The following is an 18,831-nucleotide window of genomic DNA, read 5'->3' on the forward strand; positions in this document are numbered from 1 at the left end:
TGTAAAGATATTAAATTTTTTGTTAAAATTTGATTTTAAAAGAATTTCTTTTTAAAAAGTGGACGTGTTCGTCAACCGAATTTGCTAATTCTTATTTAACTCACATATAGTAATAGGAGTTACGTTCCCGCCAAATACGGGCGAAATTGACAAGTATGTTAGTGGAAACTTTGGAACTCCACTGTCGTAGCGAACGCTAGGCTGACACAAACTCTTTCTGACCCGTTGTTGACTCAAAGCTCTAGAGCCATTATGGTTTATAAAAGCTCAGCTATACATGATTAATTTTATCAACGACTGCCAAATTACAGCTTGCGAAACTTTTAAATTACCTTCTTTTAAAAGTGGGCGGTGCCACGCCCATTGTCCAAAATCTTACTAATTTTCTATTCTGCGTCATAAGTTCAACCCACCTACCAAGTTTCATCGCTTTATCCGTCTTTGGTAATGAATTATCGCACTTTTTCGGTTTTTTGAAATTTTCGATATTGAAAAAGTGGGCGTGGTTTTAGTCCGATCTCGTTCATTTTAAATAGCGATCTGAGATGAGTGCCCAGGAACCTACGTATCAATTTCATCAAGATACCTCAAGATTTACTCAAGTTATCGTGTTAACGGACAGACGGACGGACGGACGGACATAGCTCAATCAAATTTTTTTTCGATACTGATGATTTTGATATATGGAAGTCTATATCTATCTCAATTCCTTTATACCTGTACAACCAACCGTTATCCAATCAAAGTTAATATACTCTGTGTGCAAAGCACGCTGAGTATAAAAAGCGAAAACTTCAGTTTGTTAGTAGAATGTAGTATGTGAACAAACAATTTTTCTTCTGTTAACAATTTACACTACATTTTGCACCGCATTTTATTGTTTTTTGTTGATCCTCCACACGCTTTATGTTGTTGTAATTGTTTTAAGTTTCCATTGCTTGTGGCCACAGCTGGCGAGTGTGCGTCCAATTTTGGCCAGTGGCGTCAATCATATGCCATGAAATTAATTCGAAAATCAATTCTTTTGTCCATTTTCGGTTGAAGTTATCGTAAAATGATCTAACGACAACAAATTGTGGCGATAAGTAATGGTTTGTATTTGAGTTTGGAGATGGAGATCCAAAAAACAAGAATGCATGTATTAAGTGTTCCATGGCATATTTGGTTGTGACCGGCAGTGACGTGATGACGGTGTTAACTCAGCTAATGCTTGGGAATTTGGAATGACTTTTCGTTTTTTCGTCTTCTTCTTGGCTCAGCATATTGCGGCAACCCCGGAAATGATTTCGGGTCCCCTCACTTCTGCATATGTAAGTGAAACCATAGAGAAATCGTTGACAAAGCTACGCAGAAATGAGGCCTTAGGCAAAATCCAGAGAAGATGAATTTATTACTGCTTAAGCGAAAAAAAATGAAATGGTATCAAGTATCTGGGATCAACAAAGGAGTGCAAAATGAACTGGAAATCGTGTATCGGGGACCAGATACGGAAAGCCTCTATTGCTTTCTTCGCTCTTGTAAATCGATGTTTAGTAAAAAATGGAGCATATTGACGAATATGGTGCTTTGGCTGCATGAGGCAGTGGGACGGCCAGTGCTGATGGATGGCTCTATAATGTGGTCGAAAGCTCTTCGGAATGGCATGCGTTAGTGCTATAGAAATTTCCGCCACCTACACGACGGTGGCCTTAGATCACTTGCTTTTGATATACTTGCTTTCTTTTTCATTTGACCCTCATGCGCCAGAGGAGAAAGACTAAGATATAAAAATAGTGAAACAAAAAGGGGGGCCCCTAAAAATTTGCCTTGGTACAATGAAGAAATCTCAATTTTAAACGAAACGCTACCATTAGCTAAAGAATTAGTGAAGAATGAATGAGACTCCTTCTACGAAAAAAAACTAAGCAAATAGACATGAATGCACAATGCCAGAGCTATCAGACATAAGGAATTGTGTCCAAAAGTATTTTCAAAGAGTTCGGCCTGGGGTGAACTCCTGTAAAAACTGCTGTGGCCTTATGGCGGTTGTCCACACAACTTGTATGCTCTCTTAAAGGGATAAAAAGAGTAACAATCCAGAGAAAGAAAGGACCACTGGTTTAAAGGATGAGTTAAGTTGGGTTAGTTTTGGTGGCAGCTGTCCAGTTAAGGAACAGCTCAATTGCACATTTTATGTTGGTCCGCTGTGCTACCTCATACTCCTAACAGTGAATCTGGCTTTCAGTTATTCAGCGAACCGCTGCGTGGCAGCGATAAAGCTCCGATTAAGGCACCCAACGATCATAGAAATCTCCATCGGAGAGTTGCATACGTCCTGGCCGAGATATTTACGCCTCCTCTTCGCAAAGGCTGGAGATTTGAGCATAAAGTGAGAGATTGATTACACCTCGCCATTCTCCATACAGTTAACAAAGCTGGAGCTGTCTAAAATATTAAGGCGTACAGCCTGGACTCCCATTGGACAGTGCCCTTCATTAACCATGTATAACTCAGATTTTATAAACCGTAATGGCTCAAGGGCTTTGAGTAAACAACGGATCAGAAAGAGTTTGTGTCAGCCTAGCGTTGGCTATGACAGTGGAGTTCCAAAGTTTCCGCTAACAGACTTGTTCATTTCGACCGTACATGCCCGGGTCAACAGATCAGCCTGACAGTAGCCATTGATATTCTATGTGCTGGAGCCCAGGTAATTTACATCAAAAAGTAGTTGCATGCCACCGCAAGAGAGGTCGAGCTATCTCGCATAGCCCTCGTCCGCACGGTGGTAGAGCTTAGCGAGTTGGTAGCTGCATGACTATCTCAGTAACAGTTAGGGATCCGGATTGCTTTCCATCTAGAGCATCCGCCTGGAAGACGCTACAGTGATCGGGCCACCTTAATAAAAGGGTTGAGTTAGGTAAGAATGAAAGTTGGGGAAATTTAATATCCTTTTGGTGGCCTACCTCAAAACTACATTCCAATATTCTACAATTGCTCAAGTAGCTCAAGCTTAGACCATGTCCTAGTCTTATTTTCGATCTGAAGTCAAACACAATTTAGCACTTAAGAAAGAATTGTATTTTCATGCAATTTACCGCATTGTCAGTTTCATTTTAAAGAAATAGACAAGCTTACCCTCATCCAAACTAAAACATTGCATGAAACATGAGCATAAAACCACCAAACCACCACAATTTGCTAATAACAACACCACGCGCCAACAATCCAATCAAATGCCACAAACAAATGAGGTGACCAGCTGCCGCATTGAATATCTGATAGCAAACAGTTGTTTGAAAATTCAAGATAAATATGCAAAAAACAAAATTAGATTTAAAGGTGCGGTGCGTTAGCAAATTGATAAAGAGTGTAGCCCTGGGTAATGATGCGTTTTGTTGCAATGTTGCATTGTTGCGCAACTCGGGCGAAATTCAATCAAAAAAGGTGTGTGAGTTAAAATGCTGTCTTGCGTTTGCTGTCATATATATAATCTCTAATTGCTGTTTTTATGTACGGGTCCCTTTTTCGCTCTTATTTGGAATCCAAATCTATAAATAAAGGTTTGGTTGTAAAGATGGAAATTCGGCCTATTAGCGAGCTTTGGGCAATTTTTGTTGTAGTGCTTTTGTTTATTAAAATAATTTGTTAAAAATAAACGATTGTGAGCACACAAAGAAATCTATTTGTGAATATTTGCACTGCATTACCGGCAGTTATTACCATATGCCAGATGGCAGCGCAAGATGTAAATGTAAGTTTTAATTGATTGATAGAACAGCTGATTTCTGTTGATATTTGATAAGAGGCTTTTATATTGGTTGCGCAAGATGCGCGCGTGTCCGGCTCGTTTAAATATATGCTTTATTTGCTTCAGTTTTTCCCACATCATTATGGCCAAATTAAATTTATATGAGGTTTTTATTGACCGACCAGTTCCCACCAATCTTAGCTTATTATTGTTAAGGCATCGGTTTTTGTTCACTGTGTATCTGTTGACTTGTTCACGACGGTATCTGTTGACTTGGAAATAGACAATGCGGTTAAACGAAAAAGTCGCCGTTTATCCGACTTGCCCTGAAAACGGTGCCCCACATAAATTTAGAAACCCATTTTTTCAGAAAACATTAGTCAGAACCCTTTTTCAGAAAGACAAAATTCAGAGATCAAAACTCAGAAGTCAAATTACAGAAGTCAAATTTCATAAGTCAAATTTCAGAAGTCAAATTGCAGAAGTCAAAATTCAGAAAGTACGCAGACGACAAAAAAATATTAAATTTTTCTCAAAATTCAGAAACGTTCATTTATTTGGAGGGAATTATGTATGTATGTATGATAGAAAAAGTATTAAAATCTAAAATTTTAAATGTGTGCAATAGCAAGCATGTAATTAATTAGATCTTTTCGCGTTTATCTTTTTCAAATGAATTTACAATATTAAAAAAACGAAGTCTTTATATTTTATCTTGCGTTTCCGATATGGCTCGCCTCCAGCTGAAAATTACTGCAGTTTTGTTTCTGTTCGTTTTTTATATTTATATATAAAAGTCACGTGTCACATTTGTCCACGATGGACTCCTAAACTACTGAACGGATTTTGAATTTGTTTTGCACCCCGTGTGTAGTGTGATCTAACTTGAAATATAGGATAGTCGAACTATTATTTTATTTCAAATTTTTTATATGTTTATACTTAATAATAAAATGTTACCTACACGCACCGGCACTCATATTTTCAGGTGATGCGGATATACTTCCGTGTAATTGGTTGGTGTTTAATTAAACAACGTGCTTATCAATAACAAATATTATAGCGAATGATATCAAGTATAGCACATCACCAGGCCCGTCGAGAGGAGGGGGGGGGGGGGGGCGTCACTCCGGACCCCGGGTTTCTGAGGGGCCCGCGATTTAGAAGTACTAAGACATTTTTTTTAATTCAAGAGAGTCTTTAGTTGTTCCATGCACAATTTTTAAGCCGAATTTCAAAAGCAACGAATACCTGCATTTCGTTTTAATATTATAGTGAAGTGTGAAAAATAAAAATCTATATATATAAAAGGAAAGGCTAAAATGTGTGTTAGTTGGTCGCCGGTGTTTGCAGAGATGCGTCGGTCGATTTTGTTCAAACGTAGACCCGGGTACCCCTATAATGTGTTTATAGAATATGAATAACAAATGACAGCTGTTGATGAGTGCTTTAGTACAGAGTAATATATTATACCGCTGGGTGACTAGGGTCTCGAGATATATGCCTAAACGTGGACCCGGATACCCCTAGAATGTGTGAGTAATATGGATATCAAATGAAATGTGTTGCTGAGAGCTCTAAAGTAATTTTCATTGTGATATTCGATTTAGTCGCATCAACCTGACAAAACTGATAAATATGCATGCGAAGCCGAAATAGAGACATGAATTAATAATACCCATATGCCTATTTACATATGTCCTATTCGATTTGCCTGAAATTTGGTATATAAATTTGCCTATATTAGTATTTACGATCCTTTTTTCCGAGAAGTAGACCAGAGACCGACTGGGACTGGGATTAGGACTAGGACTGCGACTGAGACTCGGAGTGGGACTGGGACTGGGACTGGAACAAAAGAGATAGACTGAGAGATCGATAGAATGAGACGAAGGTGGAGATAGATGAAGCGAAAAAGACGGAGGGAGGAGTGAATAAAAGGATTAGGAAAAAGTGAAGAGGACGAGGGCAGAGTTAGACGGAAAAAGCTTTTTAAAATATATGCAGATAGGCCAAATTTAGAGCAAACAACGTCTGCCGGGTCTGCTAGTTTTATTTATGAAATTAAATATGTTAGCGTGTATCCCAAACGCTCTTCGAATTATGTTGTGCCACCTTTCGATAGAATTATTATTTATTTTTACGGACTTCACCCAATTTGGTGATATTAGACATATTCGATAATTCGATTTGATATAACGCCTTCCTTCGACGTTGCTCAAAAAGTTTTCAGAAGTCAAAATTCAGAAAGTAATCAGACAGCAAAAAAACATTAAATTTTGAGCAAAATTTTACTTCTGAAATTTGACTTCTGAATACTGATTTCTGAATTTTTGTTTCTGAATTTTGGCTTTCTACAAAAAAGGGTTCTGGCTAATGTTTTCTGAAAAAATGTGTTTCCGTTTTTTTTTTTTCTGAATTTGTGGGGGGAACCGGATCGTAAATTGTATAAGCTAGTAGTAACCGGTTAGTTTGGAATAAAGTTAAGTCAAAAAAACACCGGAATAAGACTAAAATAAATGCATTAGAATACAACTTGAAAAGGCACACATGTCAATGACCGATTAATGGAAAACCATGGTATCAGGGAAGGTATCAATAATTTAATTACTATCGGCATAATTTGAAGAGCTACTCGAAATTTTCTACAATAAGCTATAGGGGTGATTCCTAAATGATTTCGACTAGTATCAACTGTCTCAAAAGAGCACTTGTATGCTAAATTTGCGGCCGTGCGGTTAACGCCTTTTAAGACTAGCTAAAGGAGTTATTTTACAGTTTAAACATTAACTACAAGAAACACAGCGCATAAAGAATTACGACATTACACACCTCTAAACGTATGCGATACTGTGCGCCGCGATTGGTGCTTGCTTGGCAACCAATTAACGTATGTTTGCTGCAACTATTAAATGTGCAACATACTTATTTTTTAAACCAATCATGTTATTGCAAAATGAAAAAACAAAAATAACAAATATAATGAAATTAATAGTAGTTAGCTAAAACCAAAATATTGCTAGAAAAGTGTTAAATGGCATTTTACCAGCCACATAAGCTGTCATTCATTCAGTTATTCAATCATCCGCTTTGTGAAAACTGTCGGCATGCGATCGGCAAAAAGCAAAGATTTTTTTACCATTGTCATTCATTTTAAGTAGCATTCAAATGCACGTTCTTGCTCCTATTTGATGTTGTTGTTGCTTTTGCATATAAATCGCATCACAATTACTAATTACTGCATACTGTCAATCACATTTTATCACGTCTACTCTCAATCAGCTCCCAGCAATGATGTGCTGCTATGCAATTGTATTGATTCGTGCTAATATTTATTTTGTTTTCATATATTCGTCAATCAAGGACGACACTCTTATTTTAGATTATTGATATATTTTCGGCACGTGGTACCTTTTTACGAGCTTAGTGTTGGAAAACTATCTACTTCGCAAATGCTACTGCGATCCTAACTGCATGAGGCGACGCCATAGTGTACCTATACAAGTGTGTTCACTAAGCGATAAACGTCAAAACTACAAACAGCCTCGCTCACCTGATGGAAATCTCAGGTCTAGAGTCGCATTTTTGGTCTCAACGACAACATTTTTGACTACCAATCGTATCGACTTTTTCAATTTTTCAATCATTCGGCGCATTCGGTAATGGTATCCATTTTGAATTCGCTGTCATTCCGAATCCAGCGAGTGCCTGTCAGAATGCTTGACAGATAAGTCAACACACTTGTACTTGTACACTATGGGCGACGCTGTCTGATTGTGAGAGAGCGGCATACTTAATTTAGCTAACCGAAAATGGTATTTTTATTATACGGAACCATATTAACTCTCTATAACGTGGTGAACCACAAAACAATGTACATAGATACCAGCGCGAACTGTCATAAGCTGCTTTGACATCGACGAAGAGAAGGTACATTTTCATTTTTCTAACAGGAGTCTTTTACAGGGTTGCCCGTATCGAAAAGATCTGATCAATAGCAAACTTATCTGACCGTAATCTGAGCTGATTGTGGCCAATCAGTTTACAGACGGTTGAAGATAAAAAAAAACAATTATAAAAAATAAGACCGTTGTTTTATTAAATACCAACCAATTACACCTGAAAAAATTGGTAACGCTGCGTATACGTAACATTTTTTATTATTATTTGGTATAAAAGTGTGCCATACAAAAGGAGATGACGATTTTCTGGATTGTTTGGCTCTGTGGATTTTCGGAAACTGAAAGTTCAATCATGGGATCTCAGAATTGTCCTAAAATTTTGCCTATATAGATTTCTTTATGATTTCAACAAAAATGGCAACACATTGATGAAGTTAGTAAATTCTATAGAAGATTTCTAAGAAGCAAAAAAGGATTTCCTAACAGTTCGATGTTGAAAAGTAGAAGCGGTACTTACAGAAGAAAAAATTATCTTGAAAAAAGGGTGCGTGTACTTATGCACGCGAGTGAGAAGTTATACTTCTTTGGCATCATTAAACTGGGCAAAGAGCTACCTATATACCAAATTTCAGGCAAATCGAACCGTGAATGGAATTTGTTCTAATAAGTCGGTCCTGGGTCCACTTCCCGGAAAGAATCATCACAGGAACACACTCCGGGTCGCTGAGAAACTGCAAATTTTCATTAAAGTCAGCGGAGGGATTTCGAAGCCCATAAGCTGAGTACAAACATATATATATATATATGTGACCTGGAATCATGGAAGGAGCCTATTGTGCGAAAGCAAGTTTTCGAGAAAAACGCGTTTAAAGTTTTTGTTTAGCTTGACTCTGTGAATGAAGTTTGTAATTAAAATTTAAGTAACTTCCTTATAAGCTACAAGCTTGAAACTTGGAATATAGTTCAGAACCCGATGACAATGCAATAATAAGAAAAAAAACTCCGATAGGTGGATCGAAATATTTCAAAAAATTTTATTTGTGATCCGATTTGGCTTTAAATGCGATTCGTGAAAAAACTAAGAATGACAGAAAACTGCGCTTTATTCCATTGGAGAGAGCGTTAAATTTCCTATAAGAATCACTCAAAAAGTGAACAATGGTATTTTTGCACAATAGGTACCTTTCATCATTCCAGGTCACATATATCCTTCTTTATATGTATAAATTATTAAATCTCCTCAATGCAATTACATTAGGATATATGGTTATACATATGTATATACATGCAAACACTGAAGAGTAGTTTTCAAGAGATGTATGCTTTCTTAACCATTCAAAACATTAACGCGCATAAATATGTAGGTATGTATGTTTGTCAAGCTCATATGAAATGAAAATACAAACATATCTGTAAATGCACTCGCGAAGTTAAATAACGTCAGCAAATACTAGCTTTTTTCGAATACATACATCCATACACATCCTACTGAAAGCAAGTTTGCTCATACAATTCACAGCGAACATACAGACGAACTGCATTTTCAACCCGTGACTTTTGTGTCACATTTTTAAAAATTTCACTCTCATCATTTCTTCATAAAGCACCTAAAGAAAAAAAGTATCAAAATGAAAGGTATTTTTTGCACTTCTAAGATCAACTATCTCAAAATTTGAAGTGCAGGGACTGTTATTTGTGGTATTTGTGGAACGAGGTTTTAATAATTTAAATTGATATTGTGACGAATATTAGCAACACTAAAGCATACTTTTTTTTTTAAGGCATACTCTCATCTCTAAGCCGATACTAAGCAGTCACTTGTATCTACATAAACAAATCAATGGTTATGTCCACACATATGTATGTACATACAAGAAGCGGAGAGATATGCGCAAACACATGCATATATCTGAGAAACTCACAAAAGTATGCAATCATCAGCAGAGTAATACTCACATACATATACACAAGCATATAGCTATGCGAGAGACTATAAACTACAAATTCACATGCATATTTCTGAGATACTCACAAACGTACGCAATCTTCAGCGAACTCGTAAATTCTAGAAGGAGAAACGCCTCGAAATATGCGAACGAGAAAACCGAAGAGTATAAAAGCAGCACAAGCTGGGGCATGAGAATCAGTTCGATTTAAGCATGCTATTAGTTGCGAAGTATAAGTGTTATTGGAAGTATTTTCAAAGTAGGCTCTTGGAGTTATTTATTCAACACTTTAGCGATACGAACGTTAGCAGAAGGTTGCAAATAAGCGGAATTTCCATAAAATCGTTACAATATCAAAATACTATTTGGGACTTAAAAATTACGAGATCCCGGAAAGTGAAGCTAATACAAGCGTGTTAAAAAGATGAAATAAGAGGATTAGTAAAAAACTTGGAAATTTTATTGCTAGACTTGCTGAAATATTAAAAGCTTGTAGAAAAAGACAATTTACTCGGCACTGCTAACTCAGATACTGACTAAGAGCCGTTTTCATCATAATCAGTTAGTCGTTTAAGTTATCGAAATTTTCGTATTCTCCATGCTAACTGATGCTTCGCCTGTCAATTAGGCAAGAAACTTAATCAAAAGTCACCTGTATGATAGTTTTCGTGTAGGCACAATAGGCGTTTGCGATTTTTTATACAACAAATTTACAAATATCTATTGAACTGGGGGTTGTTCACTGTGTACTGGTGAAATGTCAAATGAAACTATCTGAAGGGATGCTACCGTCCGGTTAGTTTCTAGTCTAAGCTCGGGTGAAACCGAACATTACATACCCAGCTGTGCACTTGAAACGTTGTTGTTGTTTGCTTTGTTTGGTTAATAGTGTTTTAGCGCTGCGCAATAATACATATGGGGTATTCCATCCCATTTCGACCAATTTTGAACCCGACCCCTTTAGAATTGACTGAAAGTTTTTCTTCTTTTTCTAGCTTACGAAAGACGTTTTTCAGAATTTTTTCAAATTTTTTCATCTAACTCAAAAAAAGTTATGAATTTTAAAAAAACACCGTTTATGTTTTCAAAATGCCATAACTTTTTCAAAAATTGACCGTTTGGGATCTTTTTTTAAATTTGTTTTTAAATATACTTTTCGGAAAAAATACAAAAAAATTTTTAAAGTTTTTTTTTAATTTTTCAGTTTTTCGAGATTTCTCGAATTTCGCCATTTTTTTTTCTCATAAAAAACTTCAATCAATTCTGCAATCATCCCCACTAATACCGGAGTAGGCCAATTTTTTTTTATATTTTTTTTTTATTTAATTGAAAAAAAAATTTTAAAAAATAAAATTTTTTTTTATCAATTTTATTTACATAACAAAAAAATGTAAGAAAATGATGTTTAAGTATTCTTTTCTTTATATATTATGGTAATCTACGATTAAAATAACCAGGATTAATGACTGACAGAGTAAACATGTTTTTTTTTTTTTTTAAATTCATAACTTCTTTTGAGTTGGATAAAAAAATTTGAAAAAATTCTGAACAACGTCTTTCGTAAGCTAGAAAAATAAGAAAAACTTTCAGCCAATTCTAAAGGGGTCGGGTTCAAAATTCGTCGAAATGGGATGGAATACCCCATATGTATATGGTTCTATCATGAACTTATTTTCGTTCAAGAGCAGCAAAAAGGATACAGAGACTACCACTAATGAACTTGAGCGGGTAAAAATTATGTTTAACAGTTGTAGCTATGAAAAAAATTTCGTTCTTATTGGGAGATTTTTGTTTGATTTATGACATTAAAAGTATTTTGGAAAAATATCAAAAAAGGGGCGAGTCACGTCCATTTTCAAAATTTGTTTAAGTTTTGTTCTTAGCTCAACCATATAAATACTGAGATAGAATATCAGTCAAATGTAGGTAAATACCATTGAGTTATTGCAAACTTTGTTAAGGTAAGACCTTTAGGAAAAGTGAGTATGGTTAAACCGATTTGGATTATCTTCACTCAGTCTATATAATTTGGCAAGGATAGTATCTCTGCCAAATTTCAATATAATATCTTCATTGGTTTTTGATTTGCGGCTTGTTAAACTTCCAAATGTTCTTCTTCTAAATGCGGGTGCTGCCATGCCCATATTCCAATTTTTTTTGGATATATGTTTTGCGTTATAAAACCAACCAACCCACCAAATTTCATAAGCTTAGCGATATTAATTATCTAATTTCTCTAAATTTTCGATATCGCAGAAGTGGGCGTGGTTTTCGTCCGATTTCGCCTATTTTCAATACCAATATATTCTGGGTCCAGATAAGCCCGTATACGAATTCGGTATATCAATATTTGCTGAAGTTATAGTCTTAGCGGACGGACAGACGGACTGACGTGGCTTAGTCAAATTCTTTTTCGATATTGATGATTTCTATACTTATCTCGATTCCTTTTTACCTGTACATACAACCAACCGTTAACCAATCCAAGTTATAATAGCCTGTGTACAAGGACAGCTGGGTATAGCTAGAGGTGGTCAAAACGGTCCTGATTGTTTTTATTGATATATGTGTGTAAAAATTCTTTTTGAATGGATTAGGTTTTATTAAATTTTTTTTTATTAGAATCAGTTTACTTATAACGATATTATTGGCGTCGGTTATTGGTTCCTTCAACCTAAAAAAATTGATAATTAATATTAATACAAATAATAATAAAACATAAATATAATAAAAAAGGAGAAAGGCAAAAAATTACTACCTAATATTTTTCGACAATCGTTGTTGTGTTTTCTTATGCATGTACTTCAATTTATTTTCTCGTTTTTACAAAATAATTTTGGAAAGATATTTTACTCAGTTACAAAAGTAGTTTTTATACCGGTATAATAGTTGCAACCGCCCTTTTATGAGTCAGTGTACTCAGGTGAAACATTTTGAAAAGTCAATAAAACAGTAGCTTTGTGTAAACGACCCGCCATCTCCATTGTATTACTCGAATGTATTGTTAGCAATGTAAACGTGCACATGCTTGCTCATACATGTATACATATTAACATAATCAACACTTCATTCATCGACATTGGACAACAACATGTCTGAGCAGGGAAGAAAATTTAATAAATATAAATTTAAGTTAAACAAAAACACAAATAACAATAATAACGCATCCTTTGTGCATACAGGTGCAAAGCCGTTAAATATTTGTTTTTAGAATGATATAAGTCAATACGATCCGCTTGTATACCAATATGTATTTAAGTTCGAGAGTAAACCATGTTTAAAATTTCACTTATTTTTAAGCTGCGACTAACTTTTGGTGCGGGCTAGCATTTATTATCTACATACACAGAAATACTTCAACGCTTTGAAAAAAAAAAAAACTTCGAAATTTAAGCAGATACAGCACAGCAAACGGTTCAAAGGTAACTAATAAACTTGTAAGGTGCTTTTATACGCTCAAAGAGGTCGCCGCTGCAAATTAAAGTTTAAACATGTTTGCATAATTATACACAAACATAACAACAACCAATATTTTTAGATAACCCATGTATGGATTAATTGTAGGTAATATACTTGCATATATTTTGAAAGTAGACGATAGTTCTAAGAAGAGGAAAAATGCGTACAAGCAGAAGCATGGTATTGGATCGTGATATTTGCGGTAGCGAAAGAGTTGTGCCGCCAAGTACAGTCGTTCTTGCCTTCGTTAATCTGCGCCTATTCTTCGCATAGGGGACGGACGAAAGGACTTCTGCGATAATCACCCATAAAAGCCATTCGATCGTTGGCCCTGCCATTATAGAAAACTCCTGCATGCTCACGACAAGGCCTGGATGGGCAAAGACTTAGTATTTTGTCCGAAAAGTCCTACCTCTACTACGTATGAACCCCTAATGTGAATGTGATGTATTGTCTTTAGAAGACGGAATGGAGATGCCTAGTTAGATAAGAGATAACCGTAGAGCGTGATTATAACGAGCTAGAGATGCTCGTTGATAAGAATAATGCCCGAAAACGCTTCCAAGAAATACGGTAGAAAGTTTCAAGTCAGGCCCGAATGCCGCACAAACAGTAATGTCGACCTGACAACTGTCCTACAAAGCACGCTCGAGCTATGGAGGAAACATTTCTGAGCATTAGTAAATAGCGAAGGATATCACGATGGAAAATACAGGTCACATCCCGAATATAAGGACTTGAGGCAACAGTATTAATAGTAGAATTGATGCCATTCCCGGATAAGACCCGTGAAATGAGGATCGAAGCAAACCATCTCCTTTTCGACTTCAAAGCAGAATTGCCTGTATGCCTGAATTTTTTGAGTTTTCTGTAAAGAGTAAACGGTTATGAAAAATGGCGTTGAGCCACGTTGAGCATTAAGCCATCCCCTATAATCCTATTTCATTAACTTTATCTTTATCAAGAGAATTTAAGCAGCATACCTAAACAGCACAGGATCAATCTAGACCTATAAGGTTCAACTTGGTTATAACAAATTGTTCCCACTATGGTATTAATGTAGTAACAGGATGCTATTTTCCGCAACGTAACGGATCAATACGCGTTGGCGATGGCGAGTACCGAAGAAGATTTAATGATGAGCTGTACGAGCTATACGCAGACATCAACATAGATCAGCGAATTAAAACGCAGCTGCTGCGCTGGCTAGGCCATGTTATGCTCCGGCCAAGAAAGTGTTTCTATCGGAACCCGCCTATGGAAGCAGAGGTAGAGGGCGGCCCCCACTCCGTTGGAAGGATCAGGTGGAAAACGATTTAAACTCCCTTGGTATGACCAATTGGCGCCGGTTTGCGGAGCGAAGGAGCGACTGGCGCGCTTTGTTGAACGGTCATAACCGTTTAGACGGTTAAGCGCCAATTAAGTAAGTAAGTAACAGATCAATATTTGGGAAAGGACCATCAACATCGACCACGCTCTCTAAACCTTCGGGGATTGTCTTATCAATCCATTTTTATTTTATTTTTTATTTATTTTTTCTCGGACGTTGTGGCAGCGCACTGCCCTCAAGTGGCCCGATGAAACCAGGCTAATCCTGTTTTTGTTTTTTTTTTTAATTCATACATACCTTTTTTTTATCCTAATTCTTATTTATGTGTTATTTATAATTTTTTTTGTTACCGAGTCTTTGAGAGGCAGTGGCTTCTTAAGCGCCGAGATCTAAAACCGCTCAGCTACAGAGAAACTCATCAGCTGAGAAATATAGATTCACAAAATACAATAGATTAAAAGTATAAATATAATTTTTTAATTATTTTTTATTTTTATGGCAAACAGCGAGTCCGAAAGATCAATTATTCTCGAGTAAGAGTTATAATCTTCACACAAACATAGAAAAGATTCGTGTAGTTGGATATTGCTTCTGCATTGTTTAAGAATTATAGGTTTATAATGCCTTGAAACGATACGATAGCTTCATGATCTGCATTTAATTTTAAATTCATCTAAGTGTTAAGGACACAAGAAAAAGGTGGGTTTTTTTCAGATGGAACGAGCAGTAGTCATGATGCCCCACAGAGCAGTTTCACGAAGCAACAGCAACTAAAGAGCACAAGCTTCCTCCGTAGGCGATTGAGGCCGTCCTATACGTCTAAAATTCAATAACTTTAGAGGCCACAACGATTACATAGCAGTTGAAGGGTTAAAAAATGCGTCTCACGTTAATGCAATTATTCCGAAGTATAATTAAGCTACATTACAACAAAGACTGTACTAAAAACATTTAAAAATAAAATTCTCAACGGCAATAGTAGGGGGTACTCGAATTCATTAAGCCCTTGTTGTATGTTTATTCCTACCTAAAGTACTACTTAAGTTTGTTTATCAGTCGTAACTTATTCAAAATGTTGCTTAAATTTATTTAATATTATTATACTCAGTTGAGCAGAGCTCACAGAGTATATTAACTTTGATTGGATAACGGTTGGTTTTACAGGTATAAAGGAATCGAGATAGATATGGACTTCCATATATCAAAATCATCAGTATCGAAAAAAATTTGATTGAGCCATGTCCGCCCGTCCGTCCGTCTGCCCGTTAACACGATAACTTGAGTAAATTTTGAGGTATCTTGATGAAATTTGGCATGTAGGTTCCTGGGCATTCATCTCAGATCGCTATTTAAAATGAACGATATCGGACTATAACCACGCCCACTTTTTCGGTATCGAAAATTTCGAAAAATAGAAAAAGTTCGACAATTCATTACCAAAGACGGATAAAGCGATGAAACTTGGTAGGTGAGTGGAACTTATGACGCAGAATAAAAATTAGTAAAATTTGGGACAATGGGCGTGGCACCGCCCACTTTTAAAAGAAGGTAATTTAAAAGTTTTGCAAGCTGTAATTTGGCAGTCAATGCAGTTATCATGATGAAATTTGGCAGGAACGTTATTTATGTTACTATATGTATGCTTAATAAAAATTAGGAAAATCGGAGAACGACCATGCCCACTTTAAAAAAATTTTTTTTTTAAGTCAAATTTTAACAAAAAATTTAATATCTTTACAGTATATAAGTAAATTATGTCAACATTCGACTCCAGTAATGATATGGTTCAATAAAATACAAAAATAATAGAAAATTTCAAAATGGGCGTGGCTCCGCCCTTTTTTATTTAATTTGTCTAGGATACTTTTAATGCCATAAGTCCAACAAAAATTTACAAATCCTTGTGAAATTTGGTAGGGGCTTAGAGTCTAGGACGATAACTATTTTCTGTGAAAAAGGGCGAAATCGGTTGAAGCCACGCCCAGTTTTTATACACAGTCGACCGTCTGTCCTTCCGCTCGGCCGTTAACACGATATCTTGAGCAATAATCGATATATCTTTACTAAACTCAGTTCACGTACTTATCTCAACTCACTTTGTATTGTTGTAAAAAATGGCCGAAATCCCATTATGACCACGCCCACTTTTTCGATATCGAAAATTACGAAAAATGAAAAAAAAGCCATAATTCTATACCAAATACGAAAAAAGGGATGAAACATGTTAATTGGATTGGTTTATTGACGCAAAATATAACTTTAGAAAAAACTTTGCAAAATGGGTGTGACACCTACCATATTAAGTAGAAGAAAATGAAAAAGTTCTGCAGGGCGAAATCAAAAGCTCTTCGAATCTTGGCAGGAATACTGTTCGTGGTATTACATATATAAATAAATTAGCGGTACCCGACAGATGATGTTCTGGGTCACCCTGGTCCACATTTTGGTCAATATCTCGAAAACTCCTTCACATATACAACTACCACCACTCCCTTTTAAAATACTCATTAACACCTTTCATTTGATACCCATATCTTACAAACAAATTCTAGAGTCACGCTGGTCAACCTTTATGGCGATATCTCGAAAAGGCGTCCACCTATAGAACTAAGGCCCACTCCCTTTTAAAATACTCATTAACACCTTTCATTTGATGCCCATATCTTACAAACAAATTCTAGAGTCACGCTGGTCCACCTTTATGGCGATATCTCGAAAAGGCGTCCACCTATAGAACTAAGGCCCACTCCCTTTTAAAATACTTATTAACACTTTTCATTTGACACCCATATCGTACAAACAAATTCTAGAGACACCCCTGGCCCACCTTTATGGCGATATCTCGAACTAAGGCCCACACCCTTTTAAAATACTCATTAACACCTTTCATTTCATACCCATATCTTACAAACAAATTCTAGAGTCGCCCCTGGTCCACCTTTATGGCGATATCTCGAAAAGGCGTCCACCTCTAGAACTAAGGCCACGCCCTTTCAAAATACTCATTAACACCTTTCATTTGATACCCATAACTTACAAACAAATTCTACAGTCACCCCTGGTCCACCTTCATGGCGATATCTCGAAAAAGCATCCACCTATATAACTAAGGCCCACGCCATTTTAAAATACTCATTAACACCTTTCATTTGATACCCATATCTTACAAACAAATTCTAGAGTCACGCTGGTCCACCTTTATGGCGATATCTCGAAAAGGCGTCCACCTCTAGAACTAAAGCCACGCCCTTTCAAAATACTCATTAACACCTTTCATTTGATACCCATAACTTACAAACAAATTATACAGTCACCCCTTGTCCACCTTTATGGCGATATCTCGAAAAAGCGTCGTACAAACAAATTCTAGAGTCACCCCTGGTTCACCTTTATGGCGATATCTCGAAAAGGCGTCCACCTCTAGAACTAAGGCCCCGCCCTTTCAAAATACTCATTAACACCTTTCATTTGATACCCATAACTTACAAACAAATTCTACAGTCACCCCTGGTCCACCTTTATGGCGATATCTCGAAAAAGCATCCACCTATATAACAAAGGCCCACGCCATTTTAAAATACTCATTAACACCTTTCATTTGATACCCATATCTTACAAACAAATTCTAGAGTCACGCTGGTCCACCTTTATGGCGATATCTCGAAAAGGCGTCCACCTCTAGAACTAAAGCCACGCCCTTTCAAAATACTCATTAACACCTTTCATTTGATACCCATAACTTACAAACAAATTCTACAGTCACCCCTGCTCCACCTTTATGGCGATATCTCGAAAAAGCATCCACCTATATAACTAAGGCCCACTCCCTTTTAAAATACTCATTAACACCTTTCATTTGATACCCATATTGTACAAACGCATTCTAGAGTCACCCCTGGTCCACCTTTATGGCGATGTCTCGAAAAGGCGTCGTACAAACAAATTCTAGAGTCACCCCTGGTTCACCTTTATGGCGATATCTCGAACTAAGGCCCACGCCCTTTAAAAATACTCCTTAACACCTTTCGTTTGATACCCATATCGTACAAACAAATTCTAGAGTCAGCTCTGGTCCACCTTTATGGCGATATCCCTAAATAGCGTCCACCCATAGAACTATGGCCTACTCCCTCTTAAAATACTCTTTAATACCTTCCCTTCGATACACATGTCATACAAACACATTCCAGGGTTACCCTAGGTTAATTTTCCTACATGGTGATTTTCCCTTATTTTGTCTCCATAGCTCTCAGCTGAGTATGTAATGTTCGGTTACACCCGAACTTAGCCTTCCTTACTTGTTTTTCTCTAGTTTGCTATGCCCATTGAAGTTTGCTCTATTCATTCACTACGAGGAGTATTGCGTCACATTGTGGTATACAGGTTTCAGTCCGTTCCCCGCAATGTTAAAGTAAATAAAGTACGCGCGAGCACTTCCCACACTACCGCATTTGGTATAGTAAAGAC

General features: G+C 36.6%; 1 protein-coding gene across 6 annotated transcripts in view; it reads right to left on the reverse strand.

The window, feature by feature from the left end:
• Nucleotides 1-18,831, reverse strand: part of Buffy (BCL2 family apoptosis regulator buffy) — an 83,552-nt gene that overhangs the window by 25,490 nt on the left and 39,231 nt on the right. The window contains exon 1 of one of the 6 annotated variants that reach the window (XM_067770673.1): nt 12,031-12,238. The exons of the other annotated variants lie outside the window; for them this stretch is intronic. The gene's annotated coding sequence lies outside the window, so the exon portion shown is untranslated. Of the gene's footprint in view, nt 1-12,030; nt 12,239-18,831 lie in introns of those variants that run through there. 6 annotated transcript variants of the gene reach the window in all.

Source organism: Eurosta solidaginis, chromosome 3, assembly GCF_040869045.1.
Source record: "Eurosta solidaginis isolate ZX-2024a chromosome 3, ASM4086904v1, whole genome shotgun sequence".
Taxonomy (NCBI): domain Eukaryota; kingdom Metazoa; phylum Arthropoda; class Insecta; order Diptera; family Tephritidae; genus Eurosta; species Eurosta solidaginis.